This window comes from Meriones unguiculatus, chromosome 11, assembly GCF_030254825.1.
Source record: "Meriones unguiculatus strain TT.TT164.6M chromosome 11, Bangor_MerUng_6.1, whole genome shotgun sequence".
In the NCBI taxonomy this organism is placed as follows: domain Eukaryota; kingdom Metazoa; phylum Chordata; class Mammalia; order Rodentia; family Muridae; genus Meriones; species Meriones unguiculatus.
This window is the reverse complement of record NC_083359.1, coordinates 30,539,047-30,564,648: the sequence shown is the minus strand read 5'-3', so window position 1 is coordinate 30,564,648 and position 25,602 is coordinate 30,539,047. Positions and strand designations below refer to the sequence as shown.

At 36.8% G+C, this 25,602-nt stretch overlaps 1 long non-coding RNA gene and 1 other non-coding gene across 2 annotated transcripts in view; both read right to left on the bottom strand.

The window, feature by feature from the left end:
* LOC132646521 (uncharacterized) overlaps nt 1-25,602 on the bottom strand; it is a 613,231-nt gene that overhangs the window by 374,531 nt on the left and 213,098 nt on the right. The gene's annotated exons all lie outside the window — the stretch shown is intronic.
* LOC132646639 (U6 spliceosomal RNA) lies at nt 20,002-20,109 on the bottom strand. Its single transcript, XR_009584888.1, has one exon. It is a non-coding gene; the product is annotated as a U6 spliceosomal RNA (small nuclear RNA).

Below are 25,602 nucleotides of genomic sequence, written 5' to 3'. Positions count from 1 at the left end.
ACACATTATCATTTAAATATTGTCATTCAAAGATGTAATCCAGTAACTATGTTTACATGGAAGTATAGCTTTCACTTAGTGAAATGTTGTGCTTTCTATATAGATCATAAATAATTAAACAGGTCACAGCAGTTATTCTTTTTAACAGATCAAATTCAAAGAATCTGAAAGATATTCCAAGATATTTCAAAGATCAAGTGAGAATCTATATTGCCCAACCAAAATCCTTTTCTTAAGATAGAGTACTGTGTGTATTGATAAGTTTGTCTCATACTCTCAATGACCTATCCTCAAATAATTTAGGAAGTATGTTTGGAAACATCTAGCTATAGGAAATACATTTAAAATAGCATCGACATAAGCTATACACTCTATAATTACATTTATATAGAGCATTCAAATTCACTGTTTACACTTTGGAATTTCATTATTTCTAAACATCATTCCATAGGTGTATGATAAACACCAAAAGAGCCATTAATGCAATATTTGTTAACTGGATACCGAATAACAGTAGTGATTTGGGAATGTTTTAAAAATCCATGCATAGTCTGTAGAAGCATGCCCTTCACATTCATGTTCTACTGAGTATAACATGAATAAACATGTCATTGCAAACTATACTTAAAAGTATAGAAGCAGGGTTGAGAATAACACCATTCTCATGCACAAATGATCTTGACATTAGTAAGCAGCTATCTCTTAGCTAGAGATGGTATCTTTCAAAATATGTACTGGACACTTGAAACTGAAGTTAGTATCAAATCTTCTACATTCATTGTTGTTATCCACACATGCATACCCGTGATGAAATTTTCTCCCTAACTCAGGCACAATAAAAAGTTAACAAAAAAAAGTAACAAAATTATGAAAATCAACAACCTACATTGATATTTGTCCCTCAGACACACGGACCCACTTATATACCCAGAATCTTGTTAGCAAATGCACAGATACGAAAGGCTGTTCTTAAGCCCCTGTTCATTATCTTCAGAATGAACACTGATTTCTTAGGAAATTGTCTAAATTGAACATTAGAATCTAAAGCAATCATGATGAAGAGAACACAGGGTTTGGACTGATTACAAAATTAATTTTCTGCCTCAGAAAGAATAACAGGTTGACATTTTAAAAATTCATTCTGAGGAAAAAAGAACAGACGGAGGAGATCTCTACATAATCTCTGTAAGGATATAGTTTTCACTGAACATGAATTAAGTTTTATTTTATGCAAGGTTCTTGCTACCGCATACTTCTGATATATTGCGTTATAACCCCCTCCCCATAGAGGCAGCTTTGATTTGATTTTCATTGCCTTGGGCAAGCATGATTGAAGACCCATAAGACTGTAGAAGATGTTGATTGATTCTTTTGATCCTGGGAGATAATAGAAAGTGTTTAAATTGGTTGTGTTAAAAATCTGAGGATGAATTGGGACTTTAGGCAACTTGCATAGAAGATTTTTAATCTTTGATTTGTTCAAATTTGTAACATAGGGAACAGAAAAGATTTGTATCTCTTCTTGTCAAAAACCTTTCTATTTCACATCAATCATTTTTTTTTTTTTACTCTTTACCTTTTCTGTTCCTGTGTGACTTTCTCAATTCTAGAATAAGAGATTTGGGGTCTTACTAAAAGTTAAAAAAAAAGATATCAAAGTCATATATAAATCCAATCTTGAACCCTGGATAAACTAGAATCAGCCCCAAAACTTGAAAAAAAAATCCTAGAAAGATGAAAACTAATGTTGTGTTTTCTTCCTATTTCAGCATCACTCATTTCTCTTTGACTACCATGAGCTGCATTGCAGAGCATTTCTTACAGCTCTTCCTGTTAAGACATAAATGCTGACCTTCAAAAATCAATATCAATTCCAGTCTGGCTTATATATTACTTAAGTAGAAATGTTATAGTGATAGGCACCTTATTTTCATATCAGTGGAAATCATAGACAAGGGGCTCAGGGAAAACTAGCAAAGCTTCATGGGGTTCTGTCTTCTGTGGTATTCTCTGACTGTTGGCCAGTGACTGGCATTCAAACCTTGTAAGAGCTTATGTAGGTAGAAAGCAGTGCAGAGGGCTGAGTGTCATTGTCTTCTTTGGAAAAAAAGGTTGTTTTTTTTTTAATTATGCATATACGTGTCTGTATGCAGGTATGGCATGTTAGTATCTGTGTACTCAGAGTCCAGAACACAACATATCCCCTGAAACTGAAGTTACAAGTGTTTGTGAGCTAATAAATGTGGGTCCTGGACACCAAACACTGGTAGTTCAGTGAAAGAAATAAGTGTTCTTCCCCACCTGAATTGGACTTCACCACACAATTTAGCTTGGAATTCTTGCACCAATAAATGTTAAAATCAGGCTGAATAGCCCATCATTTTCTCATCGGAGTATTTGTATGACGGAAAACATGCATTAGTGTTTAGGAAGGATCTGTTTAGGGTTTGTCTTTTTGTAGAAGTTTCCACAGAAGGGAAAAGCAGCCATATCACTGGATCAGAGAAAGCAAGAGAACCAAAGAAATGGTATCAGTTACTGTCAAGTTGCTGGGCTCAATAAAGAGTTGCAAACAGCTCTAAGGGTGTCTCATTCATGATCAGACTGTAAAGTATCTCTCTTCTTGTGTATTTTTTGACATGAACACTGTGAAAATGACACCTTAATAATGATGATTATGGTTGGAACATACAAAACTGTTTAAGCCTCAGTCTATATTGTACTTGAGAGAACACCAAAATCTCAGAGATGTATATTCACTGGCAAACTAGAAAGAACCCTTTTTAAATTTTTAGACACTTAATATTTCTGTTTTTTTTTTTATTTTATCTCCTTCATGTTCCTTTTCCATTCCCTAACTTTCCAGGCACCATACGAATATATTTTATTTTTTTTAATTTGTTTTATTATTATTATTATTATTATTATTATTATTATTATCATTACAATTTATTCAATTTGTATCCCGGCTGTAGCCTCCTCCGCCATATCTTCCTGGACCTACCGTCCCTCCTTCTTCCTCCTCTATGTTCTTCTAGTCCACTGAGAGCACGGGTAGTCTTCCTTCCCTACTGTCAGACCGTAGACTATCAGGTCTCATCAGGAATGTCTGGATCCTCTTTCTCTGTGGCCTAGTAAGGCCACCTCACAAGGGGAGGTGATTAAAGAGCAGGCACCAAGTTTATGCCAGTGACTGCCCTGCTTCCCTTACTAGGGCATATACACAGAGACTGAGATGCCCACAGGCTACATATGAGCAGGGGCTATAGATACTCTCTATGCATGGTCCTTGGTTGATTCATCAGCCTCTGTAGGACCTCCTACCCCAGATATTTTTGGGTCTGTTGATCTTCTTGGGGAGTTCTTGTCCCCTTCATATCTTTCTATCTCCCTCTTCTTCCATAAGATTCCCTTCACTCTGCCCTAATTTAGGTATGAGTCTCAGCTACTGCTTTGATACCCTGCTGGGAAGAGTCCTCAGATGCCTTCTGTGGAAGGCTCTTGCCTTGCTCTCTGTCTTCTCTGACTTCCGATATCTATTCTGTTTGCTCTTCTGAATAAGGATTAAGCATCTTCTCTAGGGTCCTCCTTGTTGTTTAGCTTCTTTGGGACTATAGATTTTAGTATGTTTATCCTATATTACATGGCTAATATCCACTTATAAGTGATTAAATATCATGTGTGTATTTCTGCTTCTGGGTTACATCACTCAGGATGATCTTTTCTATTTCCATCCATTTGCCTGAAAATTTCATGATTTCCTCATTTTTAGTTGCTGTGTAAATGTACCACAATTTCTTTATCCATTTCTCAGTTGAGGAACATCTAAGTTGTTTCCAGATTCTGGCTATTATGAATAAAGCTGCTATGAACATAGTTGAACAAATGTCCTTGTTGTATGGTTGAGCATCTTTTAGATATATTCCCAGGTGTGGTATAGTTGGATCTTAAGGTAGCACTATTCCTAATTTTCTGAAACAGCACTGGCTCTAAGATCAACAATCAAAAAACGGGACCTTAGGAAAGTGAAAAGCTGTAAAGCAAAGGACACTGTCATCAGAACGAAATTACTGCCTACCTAAGGGAAAGATCTTCACCAACCCTCCTTCTGACAGAGGGTTAATATGTAAAGAACTCAAGAAATTAAACATCAACAAACCAAGTAATCCAATTAAAAATGGGGTGCAGAGCTAAACAAAGAATTCTCCACAGAGAAATATCAAATGGCAGAGAAACACTAAAAGAAATATTTAATGTTCTTAGTCATCCAAAAAATGCAATTCAAAATGACACTGAGATTCCACCTTATACCCATCAGAATGGCTAAGATAAAAAAAAAGGTCAAGTAACAATACATACTGGAGTGGTTGTGGAGGAAGGGGAACCCTATTCCATTGCTGGTGGGAATGTAAACTTGTACAGCCACTCTGGAAATCAATCTGGCGCTTTCTTAGACTCCTAGTATTTCTTAAATGTGCATATCTGTGGCATTTTCAACTGGAGTAATCATTCCTTAGTCACTCTGTATGAGCATGCGCAGTGCTATATACTAGTACTCTGAGTTGAAGTGCCTAGCACATGCCTAAACATTCTCATAAATACTAACACATTTAAACTTTTACTAACTGTATAAGAAAGATATCCTTTTCCCACTTTATGGTGAAGAAGATTGAGCCACAGACAAGCTGAGTGACTTTTTAAGATTTTGCCCCAAAAAGGTGAGAAAAAAAATTAGACCAATGTGGTCATATTATTGAACACTTAGCAATATAATCTGATTATATAGAAAGTAATAAATAGTCCTAAACTCACAGCCCTTAGAAGATTCACTCAAAGAATGGTTTTTGGCAACCTGTAACTTTACTCCTTTATAACTGTCTACATTAGCCTTAAAGTGCCTTTCTTTATCTACATTTGATTCTGTGATACCTCTCCAGAAGACATGTTAAAGAGATTTTGTTTTGCAATTGAAATCAGATATTTTACATTTAGCTCTACCATCACTGTGAAACTGCAGAAGCACTGTGATTCAGGAATCATATTATTTCCTTCTGTCCTGTACCATTGCACTGAGATCCCTTCTTATTTAAAATTATCGCTCTCATTTCTTAAACTGTTAGCCAAAGACCTGCCTTACTGCACTTTAGACATTAAGTTTGGACCACATACAAGTTATGTGTGCTCAAATATTCAAAATTCTCACTCACAAGAAAGCCTAATAAATGATTCTTTAGTTCATTTAAAACCTTTTTGGTCGCTGAGTAGTATTCCATTGTGTAAAAATACCACAATTTCTGTATCCATTCCTCTGTTGATGGACATCTGGGTTGTTTCCAGGTTCTGGCTATTACAAATAAAGCTACTCAGCAATCAAAAAAGAGGAAATCATGAAACTTGCAGGCAAATGGTAGGATCTAGAAAAGATCATTCTGAGTGAAGTATCTCATAAGGAGAAAGACAAACATGGTATATACTGGCTTATATAGACCTACAAGATATGATAAACATAATGAAATCTATACACCTAAAGAAGATAATCAAGAAAGCAGACACGAGGTAAGATGATCAATCCTCATTTAGAAAGACAAATGGGATGTGCATTGAATGTATGACAGGAGTCTACCGCAGAAGGCGTCTGAAAGACTCTACATAGCAATGTTTCAAAGAAGATACTAAAACTCATAACCAAACCTTTGGCAAAGTACAGGGAATCATATGAAAGAAGGGGAGTTAGTATGATGGGGAAAGGATAGGAGCTCCAAAAGGACCAAACATATCTGGGCACAGGGTCTTTTCTGAGATGGACACTCAACCAAAGACCATGAGAGGATAAAACCTAGAACCTCTGCTCAGATGTGACCCGTGATAGCTCAGTAATCAATTGGTTTTCCATAGTAAGGGGAACAAGGACTATTTCTAACAGGAACTCAAAGGCTGGCTCTTTGACTTCCCCACCTCCCAAGGGAGGAGTAGCACTGTTAGGCCACAGAGGAGGACTTTGCAGCCAGTCCTGAAAATATCTGACAAAACAGAGTCATATGAAAGGGTCCTTCCCTATCAGTGGACTTGGAAAGGGGCAGGGAGGAGATGAGGGAGTGAGGGTGGGATTGTGGAGGGAATGAGGGAGTGGGATACAGCTAGGATACAGAGTTAACAAAATGTAACTAATAAGAAAAACAAAATAAAATAAAATAAAAATAAACATTTTGGGTTCTAATTTTGTGGAACATTAAATATGTCTCCTATTGATAACAGCTAACTTAAAAGAGCCCAAGCAATGTGGCCAAAGTAAAAATATATAAAAAGATCTATTTTTCACCAGCTTTCACAATACTGAAAGAGTTGAGAATTAAAAATGCCATTTCCAGGAATAATTGACCATAGACATAGACTATTTTGTGCATGTCAAAGCATTTTATAATTCCTCATCTACTGAACAATCTCACATAGAAAACTTGCATGTTTCATTGTTACTTATGGTAGCGAAATTGGATCAGTGTTTCTGAACAATTCCCTTTTGCTGTGTAATAATCATACTGAAAACTGTGTCTGCTTGATTTTGCTACATACTACCTTATTAATTCTGTCTAGATGAGGTTATGAAAAGGTAGCTAGGTAAGAAACTCTGCTCATCTTTGTTTATTAATTATCATTATTATTTTTATATTAATCACAGTTTATTTACTTTGTATACCAGCCATAGCCCCCTCCTTCATTCCCTCTCAATCCTACCTTTTCTCCCTCCCTCATCTTCTCCCTGCTCCTTTCCAGGTCTACTGATAGGGTCAGATGGAAGGGGAGGAGGACCTCCCTATCTACTCACCTTTTTTTAAAAAAGAATATTTATTCATTTTATATCCTCATTGTAGCCCACTCCTTCCTCTCCTCCTGGTCCCACCCTCCCTGCCTCTTCTCCCTATCCTCCCTACCCTGCTCCTCAGTAAAAGGGAGCCCCACTTCCCACCAATCCACCCCAGTTATCCATCTGCCTCTGTCTCCCAGAGTAGTGGGATTATAGGCATGTGACACCATGCCTGGATATATAATGAACTTCATAAATATACATAATTATATATTATTTATGATTTTAAGCATTTAGAGAGGTAGAAACACTAAATGTTTTGATTTGAACCACACCATGGCTATATACATAGTGAAATAGATTAGTAAACAGATTTACCACACAGAGTTATATACAATAGTATATTATATATAATATGTCAGTTTGGATAATTGACACATTGCTCTATTTTGTTATGTGCCATGTTGAAATGACAAATTTCTGTATATCAGGAGAATGGATGTTAGAAGGAGAGATGTTATATTTGTAATTTAAAAGGATATGCATTAAATATATCTTGTTTCTTAACTAACAATTCTTAGGAACAGTAAATAGTCTCTCTGCTAGCATTCATTTGGTTTGTCACAGCTCCCTTGATGTCCTTTATTCTTATTTTTCCTTTTTTTTGTTATTGAAAACAGATTCTTCTCTCGAAAACATGACCACATTTTCCTCTCCTACTTCTCCCATTTAAACCCTTCCACCTTGCCTCTCCTCCAGATACACTCCCCATCTTTTCCCTCTTTGGAAAACAGAAAGTCTCCAAGAGACAACAGTCAAACAGAACAAATCAAGATACAATAAGACAAGGCAAAAGCCCTCTTATCAAGTGGAACTAAGCAACCAAATAAGAGGAAGAGTCCCAAGGGTGAAAAATGAGTGGCAAATTCCTGGTTCAGTTTACATTATTTTGTTATGAATTTATATCCTTTTTTAGATTGTTCACATCAACCCTAATGATTTACAAACTGTATTTTTCTTAGTATACAGTAATCCAAATAATTTTATTAGCAAAGGATAATATCATTCAATATTTAAGACTATTTTCATCAGACGTACTGAGTTCCTTCATTATTATTGTTAATACTTTGTTTTATTGAATTTCAATTTTATTTTAAGAAGAAACTTAAGTGTTAAAACAATATGACATGGAAAATTTTAAATTTCCAAAGTAGGCAACGCCTCTACCTGAAACTATTCCAAACACATGAAAGTCTATTCAGTTCTTTCTCAGAAAAAAACAAAAGAAAGAAAGAAAGAAAGAAGAAAGAAAGAAAGAAAGAAAGAAAGAAAGAAAGAAAGAAAGAAAGAAAGGAGAAAGAAAGAAAGAAAGACACTTCAATTTATGACTTGTCACTTTTCTCCCTAATCCATGGTGCTTCTGCATTCTTGAATATTTGCACTATGTCTAACTCAGAATGACTCCCATTCCAAACATGTTTCCCCAGAAAAGACACTGATGAAGAATAGAACTCATTAGAATATATGCATTTATTTTAAGGATAAGATTACATATTTTCCTCATAAATGTTTGAAAGAAAAAAAGCAACCACCCCAAGATATTTCAAAATAACATATACTTATAAATGCTTCTCTTCTAGCTTTATAACTATTTAAAGAAATGCCTATTGAAGGAGTTTAAATAAATGTGCCAGAAATCCTCATATTTGGTACAGATTTTACTCTGTAGGCCTAAAATATATATAATAAGGACAATATAAAGTCATTCTGGAATTACAGCTATCTGACATATATTCAGACATTTTTCTTGACATTCAGGAAGGAAATGGAGGATTTTAAGTATATATAAATATTATATTTATAATGCAAAGATAATTTACTTGAATTGTCATGTCACTGCAAGTCAAAACCATGACATATTAAAATAGTTCCATTTTAAATATCACGACGTTATTGTCTGTAACTCCCTACAGGAGTTATTTCATTTCCCCCCGTGGTTCAGCATGTATTTTTCCAATTTGAAGGAAAGAATAGGCAAAGATGATAGAGACCATCACACATCTTATATCACACCATGTTCCCTTTACACAACTAATTCTCAGACATCATTCTCCATGCAGCATTATTCTCCTGTGATTACAATGCACGTGGCCCTAAATATCTCATTTTGATTGTGCTATTTCTTAACATTTGCATTATTTTATTGAAAATGCATCCACAGGTGAGTTTGGGATCATGGATTTATAACTAATATGAAACCTCTCTTACTGTAGAGATCAAATTCTAGTTTTATATTTTTTAAAAAAATAGAACTTAAATATTGTTATCAAAGACTTTTCTGGGAAAGGAAAGCTCATAAAAAACTCAACACAAGTTTGTTTTTTATTTATGTTCTACTTATTTAAAATATTTTTATTCGGCGATCAAAATTGTTATATGGCTTGAGGATATTTTTGTGGATAATCGGAAAAATACAGTTATTAAGTAGAAGCTATGTTTCACCTTTAAACAACTATTAAATTTAGAAATTCAAAGCTTCCACTACTTTTGTTTTAATTAATACTGTGAGAGTAATCATTATATTGTCTTGGTAATAATGTGTTATATAGAAATATAAATGTCAACTTTAACATAAAAATAGGTACATTTGAAACATTTGGGAAACATGAGGTGAGTAATATTAGCAAAGCATCTTATCTTAAAGTCTCACCTTCTCATCTTTCCTGCAGGAACGAGCCACCTACTTAAGTGGTTTTAAATACCTCTAGTGATAAACTACCTTTTCGACCAATTTCAAACACTCTTTTGGAAAAGGCGTGTCTTGAAAAACGTTTAGCATAATATTGGATGTAGATGCTATCATATGGGTAGGGTCATGGAATGGGACTATAGTACAGTGAAAGAAATCTGATCACAAAAGAGGAAGCACTTTGAAGGTGATGCTATTTGAAATAGATCTTAGTATTGTAGATAAGCATTTGACGTGTGAAGTCAGAAGGAAAAAGGTAACGGAAAGCAAGAGGATTAAGACAAAGAGGAAAGTCTTTTCTTTCGCGGAGCGGTCGCGGGTGACAAGACACAGTGAAGAATGGGACGTGCTCCTTGTCCTTATACAATAGGGTTATGTTTGAATGACATATGCTGGGGGCTAAGAGAATCAAACTAATGTCAGCAACGCAAATGAGAAAGAACATAGTAAAACAGAGCACGCATTACACAATAAGTGTGACAAATAAGGAGTTCCCTATTTTTAATATTTTGATTATTTACTGGCACAGAAAAAAATGGACCATTATTGATTGCCAGATGCACTGCATGTACATTGTGGAAAGACATTGCACACATATTGATAAGCAGAATAAAAAAACTGATTAAGGTTAAAGGATAACCAAAAGAAGACGAATAATGAAGCAGTTTATGATATTTTGTAACTACTGGAATTAGTCACAGTGGTCTGCAGAACTGGAAATGGTGGGACATTGGGAGATGGAAAATTAACAGCACAAATGCAATGTGTTTGCAGGGTTCGCTTTTGCTTCTGTTTTCATCGGTATCTGACCCTATTGTTTCTCCATCTATGTATGAAAACAGTTTTGAAAGAAATGAATTAAGGATTCATACTTATTACTTGTTTAGAATGCAAGTGAATCTGGAGCTTCGTGCTTCAATTATTTCAAAATACGGGCAATTACTTTATTTTTTCAGCAATTATTATGTTCATATAGCTTAAAATGCAAAAGACACATGGATATAGGACAGGCCCTTTCACCATGTCCCCATATACTTCATTATTCTTTCTAATTAATCATGAAGGACTTCCTTAACACAGCATTTATTGTGCTAAAGTATCCCAGCACAATCCCTAGCAGGAGCTAGGGACAATCGTGAACCTATGGAGATTTTACATTATTTCCAAGATGAAGTGCTTTAATGGAAACCTTGCTTTAGATACGCAGTTGTAACTTTATGTAGAATTAATCAAACCGTAAAGTTTGACAGCTAAGTTCTAGGGGCTAAGAGATATAATCAAGCCAATGGAAAAAAAAATTCTCTTGCTCTATCTCTACTTCTCTTTTTAGCTCTCTCTCTCTCTTTCTCTTTCTCTCTCTCTCTCTCTCTCTCTCTCTCTATCTCTCTATCTATCTATCTAAAGAGAGAGAAAGGAAAGTAATTAACTAGTCAAATATTACTTAAAGATGATGAAATACCATAAAAAGCTATGGAGTAGGTATTACAAGGAAAGAGGAGAAGGCATTGGAATACATTTGATAAGAAACCAGAAAGAATAAATCAGTCAGATGGAGAGAGAAGACACAAGGAAGGGCAGAGGCCATGTGAAGTGAATAAGAGCTAAGTATAAAGCATATGTGTTTAATAACATAATAGAACTCATTGCCTTGCATGTTAACATACAAAATCAATGTTTTAAAGATATCAAACATAGAAGCAACAGGTAAGAAAATAAGAGGTAAATGAATGGCTACTAAGAGTGTAGGGTTAAAAAGAAATATAACTTTTAAAGTTTTATTATATTTATTATAATTTATTCATTTTGTATTCCAGTTGTAGACCCCTTCCTCATCTCCTCACCCTCCCAACCTCTTTCTCTCTTCACCCTCTATGTCTCTCCCTTAGTTCACTGATAGGGGAGGTCCTCCTATCTTAGTATCTGACTCTAGCCTATCAGATTTAATCAGGACTGTCTGGATTCTGGATCCTCTTTCTCTGTGGCCTAGTAAGATCACCTCACCAGAGGGAGGTGATCAAAAAGCAAGCAACCAATCTTGGTTGCCTTTTAAATTTTATGTTGTTGGGACCTATTCAGAATTACATACTGAGCAACACAAAGATTAAGGTAACCAGTGTCAGTTTGAATCCAGAAAGAGAGGAATGGCTATATTTGCTGACAATAGTTGTAGAGGTTTGAATTAGATACTTTCTTCATTTCTTTGACCATCAATTCTGAAAGAAGCTACTCAAAGGAGAAAGGACTTATTTTGTTTCACACTAACAAAGTATTCGGTTCATAAAAGTAGGAAGGGATGCCAACATTCAGTGACAGGAGTGTATCTCATTGACTCTTCATATGGTGGACCTGAAGTGGACCCTGAAGTAGGGATGACAGGAACCAGGGGAGGGTATAATCTTCAATTCTCACATCTAGAAAATCACTTCACTTATCTTGACCTCAACTTCTAAAGGCTCCACACATTTTCAGAATCATGCTACAAAGTTGAAGCCAAGGCATTCAAAACATAAGCCGTTGAAGGACACTTTTATACTAACTGTAATAGAGTTATATTAAGGAAGTGGCTGGAAATAAAAAAAAAAATGACAGAATAAGAAGTGAGCTAAAAACACATATGTGCTTGCTTCATTTGAGCACAAAGAGAAAGAGGGAGAATAATATGTCTGTCAAATGAACATAGAGGGAGAGGAGAATGATATTCATTATTACATTCTGGCATGCTGACAGGACCTAATAATAGAGCACTTGCATTGTAACAGGAATTGTTTGTAATAGTCTCACAGGATAATAGTATCACAGTGTGATAAGGTTTAGGGTTCCTTATTAAAAAAGAAAAAGTTCAGGATGGCAGTTCAGTATCTAAGTGTGTTCCATAGTAATGGGGATAGGGACTGTCTCTGACATGAACTGATTGGCCTGATCTTTGGTATCTTCCCCTGAGGAGGGAGCAGCCTTACCAGGCCACAGAAGAAGACAATGCAGCCATTCCTGATGAGAACTGATAGACTTGGATCAGAGGGAAGGGGAGGAGGACCTCCCTTTACAGTGGACTGGGAAAGGGACAGGGATGGGGAAGAGGGAGGATTGGATTGGGAGGAGAGAAGGGAGGTAGGTATAGAGGTAGGTATAGGGGGAGTACAAAGTGAATAAACTGAATAAACAAAGTGAATAATTAATAAAAATAAAAATAATTACATAATAAAAAAGGAAAAAATAAATAAAACTAAAGAAAAAAGAAGTTTAAAAAATGAGTTCTTATTTCCCATTTCAATTGTCTTCTAGTTATATGTGTTCACAAACCACACTCTTCCCTAATCATCCCTTCTTTTCCTTCCAGGCAACACACCAGATGTCTGAGTGATTTCTGATTCAGTGTCTTCAGAATTTCATTCAATATCATCATCAGAGTTTGTTTCTTTGTTGCCATATTAAAATGAATGGAATTTTAGGTAAGAAGTGGGAAATAGCAAGAGCTGGAGAGGACAGGGTCTCCACGAGGAGAGCAACAGAACAAGAAAATTTGAACACAGGGAACTTCCCAGAGACTCATACTCCAACCAAGGACTATTCATGGAGATAACCTAGAACCCCTGCACAGATGTAGCCCATGGCAGTTCAGTGTCCAAGTGGGTTACATAATAATGGGAAGAGGGACTGCCTCTGCCATAATCTGATTGGCCTGCTCTTTGATCACCTCCCCCTGAGGGGAGAGCAGCCTTACCAGGCCACAGAAGATGACAATGCAGCACTTCTGATGAGAACTGATAGACCAAGATCAGAAAGAAGGAGAGGAGGACCTCCCTTATCAGTGGACTTGGGAAGGGGCATGCATACAGAAAGGTGAGGAAGGGTGGGATCGGGAGGGGAGGAGGGAGGGGTTTATGGGGGGATACAAAATGAATAAAGTGTAATTAATAAAAGTTAAATAAAAAATTAAAAAATGCATTATACAAAATTCTCGAAGGAGTAATAAAAGAGGAAGAAAAAGAAAAAAGAAAATGTCCTGTCAAAAGCAACTTACATGGGAAAAATGTTTGGATTCACAGATGAATGGTACAGTGTACCACATAAGGGAAGTAAAGGCAGCAGGAACTTGAAACATCTGGTTATATCACACCCAAAAGAGAGAGCGGAGAGCAATGATTACTATCACTCCATACCTCCATCTTACATGTTCAAGGAGTAGCCCCTCCCACAGCTAAAGTATGTCATCCCATTTGAGATATCCTAATCAAAATACTCTCACAGGCATGCTCAGAAATACATCTCCTAGTTGATTCCAAATGTGTTCTATTGTCCAGTTGACAATCCAATGCATTACCTTCTTCATTTTGTGTATCTTTCTTGATATGACCTTGCCCTTGTTCTTTTCTTCCCACACTCTGAGACTCTCTAACTCTGATCAATGAACTTCAACTTTCTTTCTATACACAGCTATCATCACTTTGTAAAACACCATACAAATTAGACTCTCTTGTTTTAATTATCTTGTATGAGCTGTCTTTCATGAAGACAGTTTTGTCCCTTAGCACATACTTATAAAGCATCTTGCACAAATCAGGTGCTTAATAGACAATTGAGGAATACAGGGATAATGCAATAAGAAAATACCTGTTAATGTACATGCTTATGTACAACTCCAAAGTAACTAAGAGTAAATAAATGCTGACACTCTTCAATAAACATGGTAGGAGACAGGCAAAACCATGAAATGAAAACCTGAAGCTTTATTAAGTGATATTTATTCTCATGGCAGTTGTAGAGATCAGTTCTTTGAAGATATAAAGTAAATTTAATTTAGTTTTATGCTCAATGGTTTCTCACTCTATCCTTTTGTTTTCAATAGCTTAAATATCAATAAATGTATTTCCTTATGGATATTATTTCTAACATTTAAATGTCTGACCTCTAAAACAGCAGGAATTGATTAACATTTACCAGCCTGGAAATGTGAAGAAATGAGGAAATTAATTATTGCACCTCATAACTCAGAGCTTATGGCTGAGTTTTAATGCATCATATAAAGGCTTCAGACTTCAGATAGTCTATTTAAAATGTTTGTTCTTACACACTGTCATGGGAAATAAGGGGAAAGAGCACAAAACTTCAATTTAACAATTCAAAGACCAGTGATCAATGGAGATATATGAAAATAAACAAAAAAAAAAATGCAGAGTCTCTAATCAGACTCATTAGGGCAACAACTACATAAGTCAATATTGATTAAATGGCATTTTTCTTTATATTCTGTCACCCACAATAGTTTGATGCAAAAGACAGAATTCAATATTTAAAATCCTAAATCAGCATAATGTGAAGATAAAACAATGTAATCAGATATAACAGAGCAATTATTCTTTATAAAATGCAAATAATATTATATGTCTAAACAAGTTATATTTAGGAATATATATATTATATATATATATGTAAAAAGTTACTGGGAAAAAAGGATAATGATTCTGAAGGAAAGGGGGAGGGGTAAATGGGAGAGTTTGAAAAACACAAAGGGAAAGAAAAAATACTATAATTATGTTAGTCTTAAAAATATAGAAGATTAAGTCACTACTGTGTTGAAATTTCTATTGTGGTTTTGTACAACAAAGACAAAGACTGCATGACCTCACCTACTCAGAACTTCATCTCTTCTGGTTTTAATTTCGACCACACACTTATTCTTGGTAGCTGTGGTATGACCATCTCTACTATTTCTTTGATACCTAGCAGACCAGGGTTTCTTCCTTTTCTTTGTTTCTTTTTTTTTAATTTTTTTTTTATCAGTTACATTTTATTAACTCTGTATCCCAGCCGTGTCCCGATCCCTCATTCCCTCCCAGTCCCTCCCTCCCTCCCTCATCTCCACCGTGCCCCTTTCCAAGTCCACTGATGGGGGGACCTCCTCCCCATTCATCTGATCCTGTTTTATCAGGTATCTTCAGGACTGGCTGCAAAGCCCTCCTCTGTGGCCTAACAGGACTGCTCCTCCCTTCGGGGGTGGGGAGACCAAAGAGCCAGTCATTGAGTTCCTGTTAGAAATAGTCCCTGTTCCCCTCACTTTGGGAAACCAATTGGTTACTGAGCTACCACAGGCTACATCTGAGTGGAGGTTCTAGGTTATATCTATACATGGTCCTTGGTTGAATGTCAGTCTCAGAAAAGACCCTTTGCCCAGATATATTTGATACTTGTGGAGCTCCTATCCTTTCCCCATCAGACTAACTCCCCTTCTTTCTTATGATTCCCTGTACTCTGCCAAAGGTTTGGTCATGAGTCTTTGCTTTGAAAACACTGCTAGTTAGAGTCTTTCAGATGCACTCAGTAGACTCCTGTCATACGTTCAATGCACATCCCATCTGTCTTTCTAAATGAGGATTGATCATCTTACCCCATGTCCGCTCAATTGATTATCTTTTTTAGGTGTATAGATTTCATTATGTTTATCATATCTTATAGGTCTATATAAGTGAGTATATCCCATGTTTGTCTTTCTCCTTCTGGGATATTTCACTCAGAATGATCTTTTCTAGATCCCACCATTTGCCTGCAAATTTCATGATTTCCTCCTTTTTTGATTGCTGAGTAGTATTCCATTGTATAAAAATACCACAATTTCTGTACCCATTCCACCGTTGATGGACATCTGGATTGTTTCCAGGTTCTGGCCATTACAAATAGAGCTGCTATAAACATGGTTGAGCAGGTGTCCTTTTTGTGTACTTGAACAAACTTTGGGTATATACCTAGCAGTGGTATAGCTGGGTCTGGAGGAAGCACTATTCCTATTTGTCTTAGGAAGCGCCAGATAGCTTTCCAGAGTGGTTGTACCAGTTTACATTCCCACCAGCAGTGGAGGAGGGTTCCCCTTTCTCCACAACCTCTCCAGCATGTGTTATCGCTTGAGTTTTTCATCTTGGCCATTCTGATGGGTATAAGGTGATATCTCAGGGTCGTTTTGATTTGCATTTCCCTGATGGCTAATGAGGATGAGCATTTCTTTAAGTGTTTTTCTGCCATTCGATATTCCTCTGTCGAGAATTCTCTGTTTAGCTCTGTTCCCCATTTTTTAATTGGATTACTTGGATTGCTGCTTTTCAGCTTCTTTAGTTCTTTGTATATACTGGATATTAGTCCTCTGTCAGATAAAGGGTTAGTGAAGATTCTTTCCCAATCTGTAGGCAGTCGTTTTGTTTTGATGACAGTATCCTTTGCTTTACAGAAACTTTTCAGTTTCATGAGGTCCCACTTATTGATTGTTGCTCTTAGAGCCTGTGCTGTTGGTGTTCTGTTCAGGAAGTTGTCTCTTGTGCCAATGAGTTCTAGGCTGTTCCCCACTTTTTTTTCCATTTGATTTAGGGTATCTGATTTTATGTTGAGGTCCTTGATCCACTTTGACTTTAGTTTTGTGCAGGGTGATAAATATGGATCTATTTTCATTTTTTCTGCATGTAGACATCCAGTTGGTCCAGCACCATTTGTTGAAGATGCTGTCTTTTTTCCATTGAATGGAATTGGCTTCTTTGTCGAATATCGAGTATTCATAGGTGTGTGGATTTATTTCTGGGTCTTCTATGTGGTTCCATTGATCCTCCTTTCTGTTTCTATGCCAATACCATGCAGTTTTTATTACTGTTGCCCTGTAGTACAGCTTGAGATCAGGAATGGAGATACCTCCAGATGATCTGTTGTCGTACAGGATCGTTTTGGAGATTCTGGGTTTTTTGTTTCTCCATATGAAGCTGAGAATCTTTTTTTCAAGGTCTGTAAAGAATTGAGTTGGTATTTTGATGGGAATTGCATTGAATCTGTAGATTGCTTTTGGCAGTATGGCCATTTTCACAATGTTAATCCTACCAATCCATGAGCATGGGAGATCTTTCCATCTTCTGATATCTTCTTCGATTTCTTTCTTCAGAGACTTGAAGTTTTTCTCAAACAGGTCTTTAACTTGCTTGGTTAGAATCACATCAAGGTACTTTATGTTATTAGTGGCTATTGTGAAGGGTGTTGTTCCCCTAATTTCTTTCTCAGCCTTTTTGTCTTTGGTATATAGGAGGGCTTCTGATTTTTTTGAGTTGATTTTGTATCCTGCCACTTTGCTGAAGGTGTTTATCAGCTGAAGGAGTTCTCTGGTTGAATTTTTGGGGTCGCTCATGTATACTATCTTATCATCTGCAAATAGTGACACTTTGACCTCTTCCTTTCCGATTTGTATCCCCTTGATCTCCTTTAGTTGTCTTATTGCTCTGGCTAGGACTTCAAGTACTATGTTGAAGAGATATGGGGACAATGGACAGCCTTGTCCCTGATTTCAGTGGGATTGATTTAAGTTTCTCTCCATTGAGTTTGATGTTAGCTATAGGCTTGCTATATATTGCCTTTACTATGTTTAGGTATGTGCCTTGTATCCCTGATCTCTCCAAGACTTTAAACATGAATGGATGTTGGACTCTGTCAAATGCTTTTTCAGCATCTAAGGAGATGATCATGTGGTTTTTCTCCTTCAGTTTGTTTATGTAGTGGATTACATTGATGGATTTCCATATGTTGAACCACCCTTGCATGCCTGGGATGAAGCCTACTTGATCGTGGTGGATGATATCTTTGATGTGTTCTTGGATTTGGTTTGCAAGTATTTTATTGAGTATTTTTGCGTCAATGTTCATAAGAGAGATAGGCCTGAAGTTCTCTTTTTTTGTTGGGTCTTTGTGTGGTTTAGGTATTAAGGTGACTGTGGCTTCATAGAATGAGTTTGGTAGTGTTTCTTCTGTTTCTATTTTGTGGAATAGCTTGAGGAGAATTGGAGTTAGCACTTCTTTGAAGGTCTTGTAGAATTCTGCGCTGAAGCCATCTGGTCCAGGGCTTTTTGTGGAGGGGAGACTGTTAATGACTGCTTCAATTTCCTTGGGAAATATAGGGCTATTCAGTCTTTCTACCTGATCTTGACTTAGTTTTGGTAGATGGAATCTTTCAAGAAAATTATCCATTTCATTTAGATTCTCAAATTTTGTGGCATATAGGCTTTTGTAGTATGACCTAATAATTGTTTGGATTTCCTCAATGTCTGTGGTTATGTCCCCATTTTCATTTCTGATTTTGCTGATCTGGATAGTTTCTCTCTGCTTTTTAGTTAGTTTGGCTAAGTGTTTGTCTATCTTGTTGATTTTCTCAAAGAACCAGCTTTTTGTTTCATTGATTCTTTGGATAGTTTTATTTGTTTCTAGTTGATTGATTTCAGCCCTTAGTTTGATTATCTCCAGTGGTCTGCTCCTCTTGGGTGTATCTGCTTCTTTTTTTTCTAGGGTTTTCAGTTGGGCCATTAAGTTGTTTGTATGTGATGTTACGAATTTCTTCTTGCAGGCACTTAGTGCTATAAATTTTCCTCCGAGCACTGCTTTCAATGTGTCCCATAAATTTGGGTATGTTGTGCCTTCCTTTTCATTGAATTCTAGGAAGTCTTTAATTTCTTTCTTTATTTCTTCCTTAACCTAGCTGTCATTGAGTAGTAAGTTGTTCAGTTTCCATGTGCGTGTCGGCTTTTTGTTGTTTCTGTTGTTGTTGATGTCTAGCTTTAGTCCATGGTGGTCAGATAGTATACAAGGGATTATTTCAATCCTTTTGTATCTGTTGAGGCTTGCTTTGCGACCCACTATATGGTCTATTTTGGAAAAGGTTCCATGCGGTGCTGAAAAGAAGGTGTACTCTTTTGAGTTTGGGTGAAATGATCTGTAGACGTCTATTAGGTCCATTTGATTTAGGGATTCTGTGAGTGCTTTTATTTCCCTATTTGGTGTCTGTCTAGTTGATCTATCCCTTGGTGAGAGTGGAGTGTTGAAGTCTCCCACTATTAAGGTATTAGGATCAATGTATGATTTAAGCTTTAATAATGTTTCATTTACGAATGTCGGTGCTCTTGTGTTTGGGGCATAGATATTCAAGATTGTAATGTCCTCTTGGTGGATTTTTCCTTTGATGAGAATATAGTGGCCCTCCTTATCTTTTTTTATTAACTTGGGTTGAAAGTCTATTTTATTAGATATTAGGATGGCTACTCCAGCTTGTTTTCTGGAACCATTTGCTTGAAAAACAGTTCTCCAGCCCTTTACTCTGAGGTAGTGTTTGTCTTTGTTGCATAGGTGTGTTTCTTGGATGCAACAGAATGTTGGATCCTGTTTCCTTAACCATTCTGTTAGCCTGTGTCTTTTTATTGGTGAGTTGAGTCCATTGATATTGATACATAATAGTGACCAATGCATGTTAGTTCCTTTTGTAATGGAGTCGATGATCTAACCCTGTTTCATTGCTTGTTTTCTTTTCATTTTTGTTGGGACATTATCTGTATGCCCTGTTTTCTTGGGTGAATTTGTTTTCATTGGATTGGAGTTTTCCTTCTAGTATCTTCTGTAGGGATGGTTTGCTGTGTAGATATTGTGTAAATTTAGTTTTGTCATGGAAAAATATGGAACGCTTCATGAAATTTGCGTGTCATCCTTGCGCAGGGGCCATGCTAATCTTCTCTGTATCGTTCCAATTTTAGTATATGTGCTGCCGAAGCGAGCACCCTTTTCTTTGTTTCTTTTTTAGTTTCTTTCTTTTCTTTCTTTCTTTCTTTTCATAACTTTTCCTTAACATCTACATATTAATTCTATACCCTCATTTCTACAAACTTCTTTCCTAAAAATCATTTTTTGCATAGAGTCCTTTAATATGCATTTTATTCTTAGCCAGGTGTTTGTATCATCCCCGGTGCTATTACAAATACCTGTGAAAATAAGTCAAATCTATCATCTCTAAAGCTCACATACATTCACATATCTTTGTATATGTTTAAATAATTGCTATTTGAAAATAGCATTTTCTTAAATATAATAGATTTATTTGAAACATTTCTGGAAATAAAATCATAAGAAATAAATTTCAAAAAATTTAAGCTTAGGCTAATATATTATTTTGATATATTTAATGGAAACTAATAATTATACTTTACAACAGAGAAAAACCTCTGTAGAGAAAGCTAAAATTCTAGAAACCTGCCACAGAGGGCCTCTGAAAGGCTCTGCCCTGAAGACTATCAAAGCAGACACTGAGACTTATGGCCAATTGTTGGGCAGAGTGCTTGTAATCTTATGTAAGAAGTGGGAAATAGTAAGATCTGGAATGGACAGGAACCCCACAAGGAAGGCAATCTAACCAGAAAATTTGAACACAGGGGTCTTCTAAGAGACTCATACTCCAACCAAGTACCATGCATGGAGATAACCTAGAACCCCTGAACAGATGTAGCCCATGGCAGTTTAATGTCCAAGTGGGTTACATAGTAATGGGAAGAGAAACTGCCTCTGACATAGTCTGATTGGCCTGCTCTTTGATCACCTCCCCCTGAGTGGGGAGCAGCCTTACCAGGCCACAGAAGATGACAATGCAGCAACTCCTGATGTGATCTGATAGACTAAGATCAGAAGGAAGGAGAGGAGGACCTCCCTTATCAGTGGACTTGGAGAGGGGCATGTGTGAAGAAGGGGGAGGGAGGGTGGGACTGGGAGTGAAGAAGGGAGGGAATTATGGTGGGATACAAAGTGAATAAAGTGCAATTAATAAAATTAAATTAAAAAAAAGAAAACGAAAGCTTGTAAATCTTTTTTTTTTTACATAGCCCTAGCTTTTCTGGAATTCTCTATGCAGGACAAGCTGGCCCCAAACTCAGCTGAATGCATTTGTCTCTGCCACCGAGTTGCTGGAATTAAAAGGTTGTTCACTAGGCCCAGCTTAAAGTTTGCATATTTTAATATTTTTTAATATATTATGAAACTCTTGAAAATAAGTCTCAACCATATGAAAATATCAATTTATTAATAAGACAATCTATTATAAAATCTGATAATCTGCATGTCACAATTTCATGTCACAAAATAACTTTGTATTAAACAAAAAGAAGTAAACATTTAATAAAAACAAACCACAATATCAGGAATATTGATAACATTCTTACCCAACTATGTTACTGAAATAGATTGTACACTACAAAATTGGTCACTTTATAATTACCAAGGATTTATTTTTGATTATGTAAATTATGCTACTCAGTCACTGTACCAAAGTCTTTATTATCTACATTTATTTGGTTTTAATTAATTAAGGCTTCAAGCTATACATTCATGTTATCTGAAAAAAAAACCAAATTTTTTCATTCAATTTTTATACTCAATTTCTTTTTCATATTTAAAGAACACTGGTTCATATTTTTAAAACTTAAAAAGTTTTTAAGAGATAAAAACTGTCTCTTCTCCCCTTACTATGGAAACAACTATGATTTACATCTGAGCAGGGGTCTAGGTCCACTCCATGCATGGTCTTTGGTTAATCCATCAGTCTCCGCAGTCCTCCCTGGGCCCTGCTTTTTTGGCTTTGTTGGTCTTCTTGTGGGGCTCTTGTCCCCTCTGGATCCTTTTATAACTCCCTTCTTCCAGAAGACTCTTGCTTTATGTCCAAAGTTTGGCTGTAAGTCTCTGCATCTGCTTCAATCTCCTACTTGGTGGAAACTTTTAGAGGATATCGGTGGTAGGCTCCAGTCCTGTTTCCTCTCTCCTACAGCTTCAGGTATCTATCCTATTTTCCCTTCTGCATGAGAGTTAAGCACATTCCCTAGGGTCCTCCTTGTTATTTAGCTTCTTTAGGTCAGTAGATTTTAGTGTGTTTATCCTATATTTATATTATATGACTACTATCCACTTATAAGTGAGTATATACCATGTGTGTCTTTTTGCTCCTGGGATACCTCACTCAGGATCTTTTCTAGTTCCTTCCATTTGCTTGCAAATGTCATGATTTCAGCTATTTTTGGTAGCTGAGTAGCATTCCATTGTGTAAATGTACCACAATTTCTGTATCCATTATTTGGTTGAGGAACATTTAGGTTGTTTCCAGATTCTGGAATAAGGCTGCTATGAACATAGCTGAGCGAATGTCATGAACTTGGTTGCCTGCTCCTTGGTAACTTCTCCCTGGTGGGGTGACCTCGACAAAGAGGATCCAGACAGTATTGATGGGACCTGATTGGTTAGGGTCAGACAGTAGGGGACAAAGACTTCCTCTATCAGTGGGCTAGGGGGTGGGTATAGGGGAGGAAAAGGGAGGAAGTATGGGAAAGAAGATGAGGGAGGGGCTACAAGTGGGATACAAGGTGAATTAATTGTAAACAACAACAATAATAATAATATAAAAATAAAACTGTAAAGTTGGAAAAAATGTTGCTAAAGACAGAAAATTCCATGTCTTGGTATTACTTAATGTGAATACATTTTTAAAAATTATTATTAATTTGTTAGTTGCCAGATAATTGCTTGCTTTGTTCTAGAAGTGTTAAGTATACATTTATTAATCATCAATTTTTTGGTGTTTTTTATAAGATAAAAAGTTGAATATTGATAATCTCCCTACCATATATAGAATAACATTTTCATCTCATTTTCTTGAACCAAGGGGCTTTCACACTACTCTCCAATGCTTGTAATGTTGGAAAGCACACTTAGTGATCATCATGCTAATTTTCAATGGCATTTTATTAAAACTGCAATTTTGCTAAGTGCTTTGTGATGTTATCCAAGAGTCATTCTTTTTCTATTTGTGCTTTATGTTTTATTTTTATTGGGTGAGACCAATCTGATGCTTCTTTCATTCATATTTATCATTGAACTTAGTTGTTTTACCCTGGGAAATTTATTTTTTCAATAAAAAATATTTTATTATATTTGACCATTTAATAGAAAACTGACTTTGTATCATCATATTAATGTTATCTGTTTTTATTTTGTTTAATCATTGTTTAATTTAATTTTTTTGAGAATTTCATATATGGCTACTCTATCTTTTCACAATCTTTCCTCATTCCAACCCCCCCCTTGAGTTCTTCAGTTCTTCTGCAACTCACATTACCTCTGACATGATTTTAAAGTTTTATATGTATACCCACAGACATATGCATTTCCTGCCCCTCTTAAAAAAAAAAAGAGTTCTCTTTACAACAGATGAAGACTATCATATAAGTGCACACAACTGGTCCACACGCAAACAAAATCAGACTATGCAGTGCATGATCCCAGTTGCTAGATCTGTAAAGAAACTTCTACACAAAAGGTTCAAGGACATTGCAAGTGGGGAATAGGAAGATCCTAGGATCTAGGTGTGGAGCAAGGAGAACCGTCCTTCATTGTTGGTAGACCTGCAAACTTTTTTTTTTTTTTTTCAATGCAGTTTATTCAGGAGCCTTGAACAATCCTCGGACCCCGGGGAAAGCCAGCCCACAGCTTAAATAGCCTCTGGGTAGCCAACCCAGGCGTGCCATGGGGGCAATGCAGATAGGTCCACATACATGGAAGCAAGCCAGATCCTCGGCCTTAGCCAAATATGGAGTTGTTCGTGACAGAGAGCACTCACCATCGGGAAGGTGGAAGGCGGAAACCAGCTCCATCTTTAAGGCATAGCATTTCGCAGCTCTCTACAGTTCCCCCTTTTTGTTTTAGACGCATCAGGCAAGAGTAGAGGTCTGATCTCTGATATTAGAAATAAATTGGGACTTTGTACAGATGTTCATTTAGGTGTCATCCACCCAAAGAGCATCAGACCCGTCCGATACCTTTTTCTCAGAGGCGGGACCTGGGGCATCAACCCGCATGCAATCAGACATGCTCTTCTCTGGGTCCAAAGCGGCTGACCCTGAGTGCAGTGCTTAGCCTCGCATCCTGAGCGTATCATTTTAGCTTTTTATGGTATCCAACCATGCTTGGGGAGAATGTCCTGCTTCAATGGCTGACCTGCAAACTTTTACAGCTAATTTGGATATCAATATGGAGTGTCCTTAGGTAATTGTGACTCAATCTACGTCAAGATCCAGCTATACCACTCTTGGACATATGCCCCCAAAATACTCCATCCCACCAAAAGGAGACTTGTTCAACTACATTCATTTCAGCTTTATTCATAATAGCCAGACACTGGAAATGACATATATGTCCCTCAACTTTAGAACAGATAAAGAAAAATGTGATTCATCTACACAATGAAGTAGTTTTCAGTTTTTGTTTGTTTGTTTAAGGCTTCATAGAATTTGCTGACAAATGGATGAAGCCAGGAGAGAGAGAGAGAGAGAGAGAGAGAGAGAGAGAGAGAGAGAGAGAGAGAGAATCCTGTGTGAGGTAACCTAGAACCAAAAAGAGAAGTATGGTATGTATCCACTTATAAGTGGATATTAGATTATCAATCGACAATCCGCAGACTCAGAGAGGCTAGATAAAGAGAAAGGATCTAGGGTCGAAGCATGGATTTCTTTGCAAAGGGGGAATAGAATAGATTCTGTAGGTGAACTGGGGCTAGGTGGAGAAGGGATTTGGAAGAATCAGATGCTGGGGTACAGAAGGTGAGAATTTGGAGAGAAGGCTGGAATTGGGGGCTAATGGGTCACTAGTAATATAGAATACTGAGTCAGAACGGATCATCTTTGTAGCCAGGCAGGGCTTCCAGTAGTGGAAATGGGTTACATTCAGTTGAGTTTTTAGCCAAGGAGGTCCAGTGGATATGTCTAAACAACCGAGGTTGATGCGAGCACAGAAGGTTGCTTTGTAAAAACTGATATTGCTGAGGACATAATCAACAAACCTCCCTCAACCTACCATGTTTGAGCTGGTGCCTGCATGGAGCCTTCAATCTTACCTTCTACTTTCTTTATCGTATGAAGGTGCTCTGCAAGCCATGGAAAAAAAAGAAACTTGGACAACAACCCAGCCACAAAACCCAAGATCTACAATCTGTCCTGCCTACAGATGAGCTGGGCAATGTTCTCACGAGAAGTTGTGGGAGTGTCAATCAATGTTTGCTCTAACTTGGGGCCAAAGCCACACACTGCCTGGAGGGCCAGGAACCTGAGACCTTATGGCCCAGAGACCTAGGTTAGAACCAAAAACAAACAAACCAACCAACAAACAAAAAGATTCTTAACGATACTCTGCTAAAGATTTCTAGATTGTTGCCCTGTCCATTCACCATCAGAGAGGCCTCCTCT